The sequence below is a fragment of the Apteryx mantelli genome, chromosome 1 (assembly GCF_036417845.1).
Source record: "Apteryx mantelli isolate bAptMan1 chromosome 1, bAptMan1.hap1, whole genome shotgun sequence".
Taxonomy (NCBI): Eukaryota; Metazoa; Chordata; class Aves; order Apterygiformes; family Apterygidae; genus Apteryx; species Apteryx mantelli.
In genome coordinates this window covers 186746524-186756329 of record NC_089978.1, presented here as the reverse complement: position 1 = coordinate 186756329, position 9806 = coordinate 186746524, and the positions used below count along the sequence as shown (strand labels likewise).

Sequence of the window (9806 nt, the reverse complement as noted above, 5' to 3'; positions counted from 1 at the left end):
CTGCCACTGCTCTGCAGCTGTCTAGGCTCTGTTTCTGTAGCTGTGCTGGGTCAGTAGCCACCCTATGTAACCTTAGTCCTACCATAAGTTGGATTGTGCTCTTTGTTATTGCATTCCATTTTTGTTTGATGGTTGCATCCAAACCCGCTCTCTGCTATATTAGCTGTTGATCCTTCAGATCAACCCTGCACTCTAAAATGAAACAGACTGGAGGTGCTACAGAAAGTGCCTTTAGACTAAGGGAGAAATGCTTTCCCTTCCTCTGATTCACACAATCACTACCAAAGTAAATAAACACCATGTTTACAGGAAAGTATTTTATTCACAGGGGACAGATCAGTAAGACCCTCAAACAGAATTCAGAAGAACCATCTGCAACAACAAATGCAGTTTCCCATTGTTACAGGCTACCAACTCAAATAATTCTGTTAATATCATAAATGTATCAAAAAAGCCCAAGAAATTCAAGAACTGACATCATTACACTGATACACATTTTCAGGATAAACTCATGCACAAGATTACCTAGAGATTGCATTTACTTGGCCAGATATGTGTATCTAGTTTAGAGTATACAAGTGTGTGATTTGCACAAAACACAGAAAATGACAAGAGATTTGATAACTTCATGACATGCCAGTTTAATTTTGGGAAATATTCAAGATAGATTTTTTTATTATTTTTGTCAGAAACTTCATGATTACAGGGGAAAATTCTTCCAGTTTCTAGGAGCTGCATCCTTTAGAGAACTGCAAAACACAGAAGATGATAGTACATTTTACAAATGTCATGTTTTTTCAGTGTTCAGATGGCACCTACAGAACAACCTAGCTCATTCTGAAATATATGCATAGTAGCTCATCAACTGATGGGTCACTGACTAGGTTCCACTGATTGTACTGACTCTGTTGTCCATAATGGGAATTTCCATGCACGGCTTACATTTGAGCACTTCTATATGTAGATGCCTAAGGTGTCTTAATCTCCACTGGAATCCCATCCTACACCACAATGAATTGCTGCAGAATTCAAGTTATTTGATGGCATGTGGATATTACAATACAAGACATCATACTTGTGTATCCAAAAAACATTACTGGCAGTGAAACAAAGACTGATAGTAAAATAGAAACATGAAAAAAAGAATTTTTTATTATTAATTTTGTGACAGTGGTACAGTCCCTCAGATTTTATGTAATGGCTCAGTACAAAGTCTCATTACCTATAGAAAAAGGAAATTTCTGCTTCCTATATAGGATGATCTACTGTATTTCTACAAGGGAATGACCAGCAGTACCTAGAGGCAGTAAAAAGAACAGAACACTCAGAAAACAATTTACTAAAACTAAGTAAAGGCCAAGGACTGAAACCTTTTCTAGGATGCTATAAAGAGTGGAATAACCAAAGCAGAAATGGGTTCCCAGGAGATCAGAGGAATCTTCAGCAGAGCTTAGTTTTTAGAGAATAAGAGAGTCACCAAAAAGAAATAAGAGCACATATAAGAACACCTGCAAACACACAGCTCTGCCATGCCATGTAGGTCTTAGGAGAAACAAGGTTTGGATTAGCAGTCTGAGGCCTTCTCCAAAGGAGAGTGAAATTCTACTGCTAATACCTTCCTGCAGAACCACAGAAATAAATATCTTGTGCTTTCTTCAGAATTCTCCCAGTGCTGATTTGCTGGTCAGGAGAATGCATGTAGCCCCCTCTTCCCCGCCAACACACACACACTGATTTTTTATTTATTATTTATTTATCTATATTACTACATCTGAAATCTCTTTTATAATTCCTTAAAATTGCAAGACTATATTTTTGACCTAATCAGTCAAGAAAGCAAATACACGATATACTGAGGATTATACTGAGGAAAAAAAGTGTCTATCCCAAAGGACAGTTGTAAAGAAAACTACAGCTTTAACAAGACACAGAGGCAAGAAGTAAAAGTTCTTCCTGAATGATTTTGATTATACAGTCTAGTGTTTTCAACACAATGAATAACAAATGAAAGTATTGAAGAACAATTGTACATGTCAGATATTCAAGATATTCAGTAAACCAAGTTACATTCAACTCAGGAGCTGGCTTTTCATGTTAACTTGAGTGAAGAGTGTGATCCCATCAAAGCAGAGTATGCTTATTTAAGTTTAAGGCTTCTGCAAAGCAGTCTTTTTAAACTTTAGGTCATGTTCAGACTGTTGCCACTGCCAGTGTTGTAACATCTGTCTGACAGGATGATTCAGAATTGTTATCTTGAGCATCCCAGCTCTCATCCAGCCAGTGAGTTAAGTGCCTCCAAGAGGAAATTCAGAAAGCTTAAGTAGGAAGCCTTTCTCTTTCCCCTGGCTGTACAGGAAGTGTCTTTGGGAATGCTAAATCATGTGTTTGTTTGAACAGTTATCTAACTCACCTATGTATGTAGAACAGACACCTTCATCTCTTTGAGATTCAGAACAAAGAATTCACTTTTGAGCACAATTAGATGACGAAAGATGCCTTCTTTCATGCACAGATTAGGGAACTTGACCAGCAAGAGATTCTTAGGCATCCCTCTGTTTATACCTTCTAAGGAAGTGCCTAAACCTCAGACAGTTAGATAGCCTGAGCCTGAGCTGAAGTATTTATTCTCCATTTTTCCCAGATTTCTGTTGAATCTGGATCACAGTGTAGAAAAAGAATGAAACATTCAAAGGATTCGTGAGAGAGAAAAAAGTAGACAAGACCTGTTTCTATCCAAATGGTAAGGATGATTGCCTGGGAGTGATGCCTTCTTACTTCTGGCTCCATATACTCTCTATGTACTTTTTGTACTGTTTAGGACAACAATTTGTCAACTTCTTGTCAACTGATAATTACTGATATACTGCAATCTAACACAGTAAATATTCAGACACACTCTAAAATTTTATCTAATAAGGTGTCTATATTTTGGTTATTTCTCTGTCATCTTCTTTTACTGTTTTTTTTCCCCTTAAAAACAAATAAAAATGCTTAAGTTAGAAAGAAAATTCTCCTGCTACCTAAAATGCTCTTTAACCTAATGAAGTTAGGTGTATCTTATAACAGCAGGGTAGAAACTTACAGTTCCATAACATCCGAACTGAGAGATTGTTATAAAAAAATGGATCTAGACTGGGCAGAGTCTATCACTAGAATTGTACTGGTACAACTGAAAGACCAATTAGGCATCAAAATAAGATGATACAATCATTTTAGACTTCTAATCTAGGTCAGCTTTGAAAATTTGGATTTTTAGTACTTAAGTGGTCATACAATGAAATATGAAAGGAAAAATACCCCAAGCAATCGCTATTTGGAGCTGGAATGTACAGGGGCACTTAATTATTATTCAGTAGCATACTAAAGTACATATTGTAACAGTACATAATAAAAATAAAAACACATACATCAGTTATTTTTTTATTCACTTCATACTCTTAAGAATTAGAGAGGTCTGTTCAAAGGACACACATTACTTACATAAACAGTAACATGGACACCCCTAAATGCTGTCAGTGGGTTTTGTGCACATAATGCGTAACTTTGTTGGTTAAGTTTTCTTTAATAGTGACAGCTAATATTCTAAAAATATTTGATGGGTGTATCTTGGGGTTATACTCTTTCAGTATAAACGTGCAGAGTGATTTTTAACTCCTGTGGTACAGACAGATTTTTTTTTAAAGCACCTTTCAAAGCAAATTGAGCAGAAGTCTTTTTTATTGCTGTTGTTCACCTCCATGGAATTCTGCTATCAAGAATTCACATTTCACTGACTTCAGCTACTTTGTGGGGTCCATCTGATTGGGTTAACATAATAAAACCAGATGTCAGTGGAGTAATTCTAGCACTTCTAGGTGCCATTTACAGACTTCTTTTCTGTGCTTACTCTCACAAAAAATCTCCTGACACTATCTCTCTACTACCAATAGTCCTACAACATCTCAAAGCTGGGCAAGAAGAGTTATCAAACATTATCAGTTTCCTAACAAGCTTGTGCAAGATTCCACACTCTTCATAGGTAGGAATTTGGGAAATATAAGAATGACTTGAATAGAAAGATATTTTGTAGGACTGTTTTAATATACAGCTACTAAAATCACCACATTCTTCTCCTATTCATAGACATGCGTCTTTCTCATTTCTGTGGCTAATGCTAGGGAAAATGGAATGGTTCAGCTGTTTTAAGACAACTAGCAATTATACAAAACAAAACAAAACAACAAACAAAAACATGCTCCAGTGAGGACCATGATAAATATGTCAAGAATATTATTTAATGGCTTCATGGACAGTATACATACAGTAGCATGTAGAATAAGAAGGGGGTGTAAGCCATTTTTTATTCTGGCAACTGTAATTTAACAGAGGGTCAAGCTGTCCCTGAGATTTTGGTTGTCTGTCTTTCAGTAGTATGATTCTTCTTCACTTTACTGTGATAGTGATTTCTATAACTGAATACATCAAACTGCATTTCCCACAGCCTGAATACTACTTCAGAGCTGACAGGCATGAAGAGTAAAACTGTTGTATTTTCAGTAGTATTAGACGCACAACTGGTCTGGGAGTTGAGTTGATCAGTGACCTACCTGAGTTGTTACCTCCCTTCTAGAAGAGAGGTTTATAATCTTTCCCAGGTTTTCAGATTGCTTTTCTATTATCTATTTATCTTCTACACCTCTACTGACTACCTGCTTCAGCTGATAACTGCCAGCTGCTTCAAATTCTCTGTGATGCCTGATAGAGATCTTTCGCAGTTGAGTCTATTGCTGTAATTACAATGTGCTGTGCTCTGTGTCCCCAGGAGCTGTAAAATAAAATAATTTTACTGGGTCTGGAATAGGCTTGGTTGTTGCTTATAGAGAAAACTGAGCTCAATAGAAAAACATCCTTAAGCTATTTTTTATCATTAGAATTCTGCAGTCTAGTAATATTTATATGAATTTTATCACAAAAATTGAAGTATACGTATCTGTTGTGCTAGCAGAACTAGGATTAAAGTTTTTTGTTAGAAACAGAATTATCTGTGTGCATGAATGAAGGTGGAGTGAGACACACACTGACAATGATTAGTTGTTGATACAAAGCTTACAGAAAGTGGCTTAGGTTATTTACCAATATAATGTTAATGACAGTATCCTGTATATTTGCTAGAGATGAGGAACACCCACACCACCTTGCATATGTACATGAGAGAAGTCTGAGTTACATTTTAAAGGAACAGAAATCATTAAAGAAAAAAAAATCAGAATATAATCTTATGTACAATGGAGGCCAGAATGACATGCAATCATAAATGCAGCCCATTTAGATCCAGACATTAGAAGACATAACATGTGACTTAGCAGAGAAAAATGTGAACATTAGCTTAGACAAGGACCTTTAAAATTTTGTGTTCAAATGAAGCTGCATGACGAGCGGTAAGTGGTGGAAATGGACTAATCCAGTAGAAGACTTACCCAAGCAATTAACACATAGACTCAAAGAAAATACCACTGGACATTCAACATTTACGGCATTTTCTTTTTCTCTAGTGAAAAATGATACTTACGAACCTTTTCCATTAGTATCATTCGAATGACCTCAAGCTGTTATCAACCCAAACAGGAGGACACATGCAACCTCCCAAGGGTCTAATCACACTAGAGAATGAACGTGAAATGAATAACCAGATGTGTGACTTGTTTTCACACATACACTAATTAGGTATCAAATTTCTTCTTTACAATTTGATCTCTGAAAAATACAGTGACCCCGCCCCCCAACATGTGACATACGTTCATACATGCTTGTATACACAGCTCTGAACTTTTGCCTCTTGAAATTCATACATAAATTATTCATCACTATTACTGATACATTTTTAATTCCTACTCTTGAGTAGTGTGGCTATGAATATTTATACTTTGAATAATGGAGTCCCCACATTCAAGGTGTTCAGAGAGACTGGAAGGATGTAGACCAGTGACTTTTTTTTTTTTTTTTTTTAATCTGCATCAGGGAACTAAATCACTTCAGAGTTGTCATTATGCAGTACTTGCAAAGGAGTGTATTCACTTTAAAACCCTAATGCCACAGCAAAAGTAGAAAGAGGTCTGCATAAAGAATAAAATTATCCATCAACTTCTAGTCTGAAGGTTCATGATATCTTTTGTAAGTTGAAGCAAGGCATAGACACGAAACTGCATCCAAACTTGTGCACACTGTAGGCCAGAATCACATACCATTATAATTGCAGCTAGCTTATGTTCAGTTTCTGTCTCTGACTAGAAAACACAAAATGTGATGAAGCACACAGCAACATGAAGCCCATTAAGATGCATGGACATTTCCTAGAGAGATTGTTCTGAAAGAAGATGTAGAAAGAAGCTGTATGGGGCATATATGTATATAGAGAGTATGTATATGTCTATATAATGTTTAACATATATTAATATAATCTACTATTTCTATACAGACACATTAATGTATCTGGTAATAATATAAATACAAATATACACACACAGAATACATCAGTATTGTACTACTGTATATAGTATATATAATATTTATCATATTACTATATAAAACTTACTATCTATAATGTATATTTATAAAAAAGAAAATCTATATATTTATACAACTATGTATTTATTCTATTTAGGGCACATCAGTGGAGGAAATAATACTATATAATGAAAAATGATTAACATATATCTTCCTGTATTTATTATTTCAACTCTCTTTGAAAAATCACTTTCTTGACATTCTACAAAACAGTATACCGACTCTGTTAATTCACTGTGAAAGACAATGTACCCATGTTTTGCATTTTACAGGAACTGTCTGAGGTTCTATACTGCCTAAGATTTTCCTGAGAGCATACAAAGTGAATAGTTTTCTATGGAAGACAGCTTAATACAGCTGTAATGACAAGTAAACAACTTTGTTTTCAGCATAAGCAGCTTCTCTAAGAAAGATCTTGCATCAGATTCTATTAGAATTTACACAGCCATAACCCCATCAGTAGGACCTGCCTGGAGGTGACAATGAGTTTGACCATGGGCATCTTTGCCTAAATCTTCACTTGTACTCCCAACAGTCCCTGCTTAATATTTCTTCTTCGCTCTGCTTGGTTTAGCTGGTCTCTCTTGTGTGCTTGTTGGTCTTTCGAAAACTGCAATGTGACCTCCTGCCAGAGCTGATACTGCAACTGTGGGGATTCTGGACAGAGGCTCCCTGCACCACTTGCACAATGGAATACTTGCACTGCACTGCTGCCTAAATTAATGAAATTGGGATTGCCATGAGTTGCCCTGGCAGCTGGCATGCATGTTTGCTTCTAAAAATGTCCCTGGATTCAGGTAAGTAACTCAAGTATGATTAAGCTTACATGACGTCACAATAATTATTCCAAATTGTTCAGTCTGTTTCAGGAATAAAAGCTAGTTTGCTGTGTCTGCTAGTGAACTGTTTACTGCTGCTTATGTAGTCCAGTGTCAGGATCTGTTTCGAGGCTCTAGTGAACCAGCTGCTCTAGAAACACGTGACAAAGTACTGTCTCCTTCTGAATCTGAAGAACTTGCAGTGGAAGAAGACGATACACAATAGCACATTATAACAATAAGCAGAGTGAAATGGAGGTTAGAGAAAGAAGGAACAATACAGTGTTACATTACTGAGATTTCTGCGTCTGTATCTTCTGCTTTAACAATGTTAGTCTAAAAGACAAAATAATTCCTAACATTTCTCACATAAGAACAAGTAGTTTCATAAGCAATGGAACCAAAGAAACCTGATTTCTATTAATTTGCGCTTCAAGATGACAGTCCTCTGTGAATAGATTCTTTGATGTCTCATAGGTATTGCCACTCACGCTGCAGCCTTTCTGTGGGGCGTCATGCTCCTTGCCAGATCACTTTTCAATCTTCTCTGTCCGTTCTGGCTGGTGCTAGCCAAGGAATTCAAATGTTGCTAACGGAAAATAAACAGACAGGCATATGAAGTCCTTCCCCCTTTCATTAACAGCTCAGCAACCTAGAATATTCCCAACTATAACACACGATCTATCTCCTCACATCTACACAAAGCAGTTTTAGTTCCTGAAATGTCTGTAAAGATCCTATTCATACTAAATGAAGTGAGTGCAATAAAGTTAGGACAAAAACATTCACACAATAACTACATTTACTTTTGTACATATTTTGCAACATAATTTCAACAACTGTAATTGGTCCAGTTTCCTCACACTACATTAAATGTTGCTCATATATGTGCAACCTTTACCCATGACTACAGGCATTATGATAAAAGCTTTAATTACATAATTATATGGTTATGTTCTTTTTCCCCACACAATTTCAGCCTAAGGGCAGATTTTTTTTTTTTTGAGAATTCAGCAGCCGTTCTCACAAGCTTGTTCAGGGCACGTATACAATAGTTCTTGGAACAAATTATGGGACTTTCTTTTTTTTGGGGGGGGGGGGGGCAGCCAAGTTTTGTCAGGTGTTAATCAAGAACTCATTTGTGACCCGGTACATTTCATTTCCTGCTTCAGAAAACGGCGTTCCTGCGTTTTGAAGAAAAAGATCCGTGTGTGTCAGTGTTTTTTTTCTTCCCTAACATGAGCAAACCTACGCACCTTTCCGTGGCCTCTTCGCAAAAGCAAGTGAGTGAAAATGGTCTTGCGGTGCGAAATATTTGGCACACTCGATCTCGCAGCGGAGCGGGGCCAGGGGAGGGGAGCGAACACGACATGTACTTGCCCGAGGTGCCCGAAACGCGCGACACGCGGCGAGACCCGCCGCGCCCTCCCCTTCCGACGGGACCGCGCGCGGCCCCGGGCCCGGGCCCGGCAGCACCCCCGTGCCCGGCGGGGAGGGCGGGGGCGCGGCCCCGGGCCCGCCTCCCTCGCCGGCTCCGTCCTCCCCGCCGGGCTGGGCCGGGCCGGGCCGGGCCGGGTCGGGCGCCGCGCCCCTGCCGGCCCGGCGGAGCCGGGTTGGGCAGCCCGGGAGGCGTCTCCGCCGCAGCCCCCGCCCCGCCGCGCCGGTGCCGAAGCGCCTCCGCCGCTCCCCGGCAGCACCCCCGGGACAGCGGCGCCCCGTCGGCCCCGCAGCAGCAGCCGGGCCTCCCGCCCGGCCCGCACTCTCTCTGCCGCCGAGGACACCTCATGGGAAATAAATAAATTAGTAAGCCCACTCACCCCCCCGTGGCAGTGAGAGGAGCCGGCGGCGGCCGCGGCATTAGATCCAGCCCGAGCTAGAGACCAGGTAAAGTAACCTACCCGCCAGCACAGGAGGGAGGAGGAGAAGCGAGGCCGCCGTGTTGCCCCTGCCGGGGAGGGCTCGGGGCGGAGGAGGGGTTGCTGCCGCCGGGGCGTGCCAGGAGCCCCCGTGGCTGCGTGGCGGGGGCCGGCAGCCCGGCTCGTGTGCGCCGCAGCGTCAGTCACACACACACACGCACAAGGAGGAGCCGCTGCCCACGCACGGGTGGATGGATGGAGGGTGCGTGGGGTGCAGCCGCCTCTCCCCCCGTGCGCTCCCCCCCCCCCCCCCCGGTACAGAACCAGCGCCCAGCCATTGCGGGGCGAGGAGCAGAGACCCCGGCCCGGCCGCCGCCGCCCCTGAGAGCGTGGGAGGCGTCGGGGGAGGCGGCGGCCGCCGCGGCATCCCGCCCCCGCCGCCGGCTGCGCGCAGCCCCGCGGGGGCGGCTGCCGCGGGCCCCGGCTGCGGCGGCAGCGCCCGCGCCTGCGCCGGTGCGCAAAAACCGTGCTCGCCGCCCCAGAAACGGGCCTGAAGGATGCGCTGATGTCACATGATGTGACCTTGGGG

General features: G+C 41.2%; 1 protein-coding gene and 1 long non-coding RNA gene across 4 annotated transcripts in view; one reads left to right on the top strand and one right to left on the bottom strand.

The window, feature by feature from the left end:
* Positions 1-302: 302 nt before the first annotated feature.
* LOC136994869 (uncharacterized) lies at positions 303-9518 on the bottom strand. 3 transcript variants are annotated; one of them, XR_010886697.1, is made up of 4 exons: positions 9260-9518; positions 7772-7950; positions 4689-4804; positions 303-749 (listed from the first exon to the last, which is right to left on the bottom strand). It is a non-coding gene; the product is annotated as an uncharacterized lncRNA (long non-coding RNA). The 3 variants fall into 3 exon arrangements; XR_010886698.1 differs by lacking the exon at positions 4689-4804; XR_010886696.1 differs by lacking the exon at positions 4689-4804 and having other exon boundaries at positions 7853-7950.
* Positions 9022-9806, top strand: part of SLC16A7 (solute carrier family 16 member 7) — an 82607-nt gene continuing 81822 nt past the window's right edge. Inside the window, exon 1 of the mRNA XM_067314258.1 lies at positions 9022-9245. The gene's annotated coding sequence lies outside the window, so the exon portion shown is untranslated. The remainder of the gene's footprint in view (positions 9246-9806) is intronic.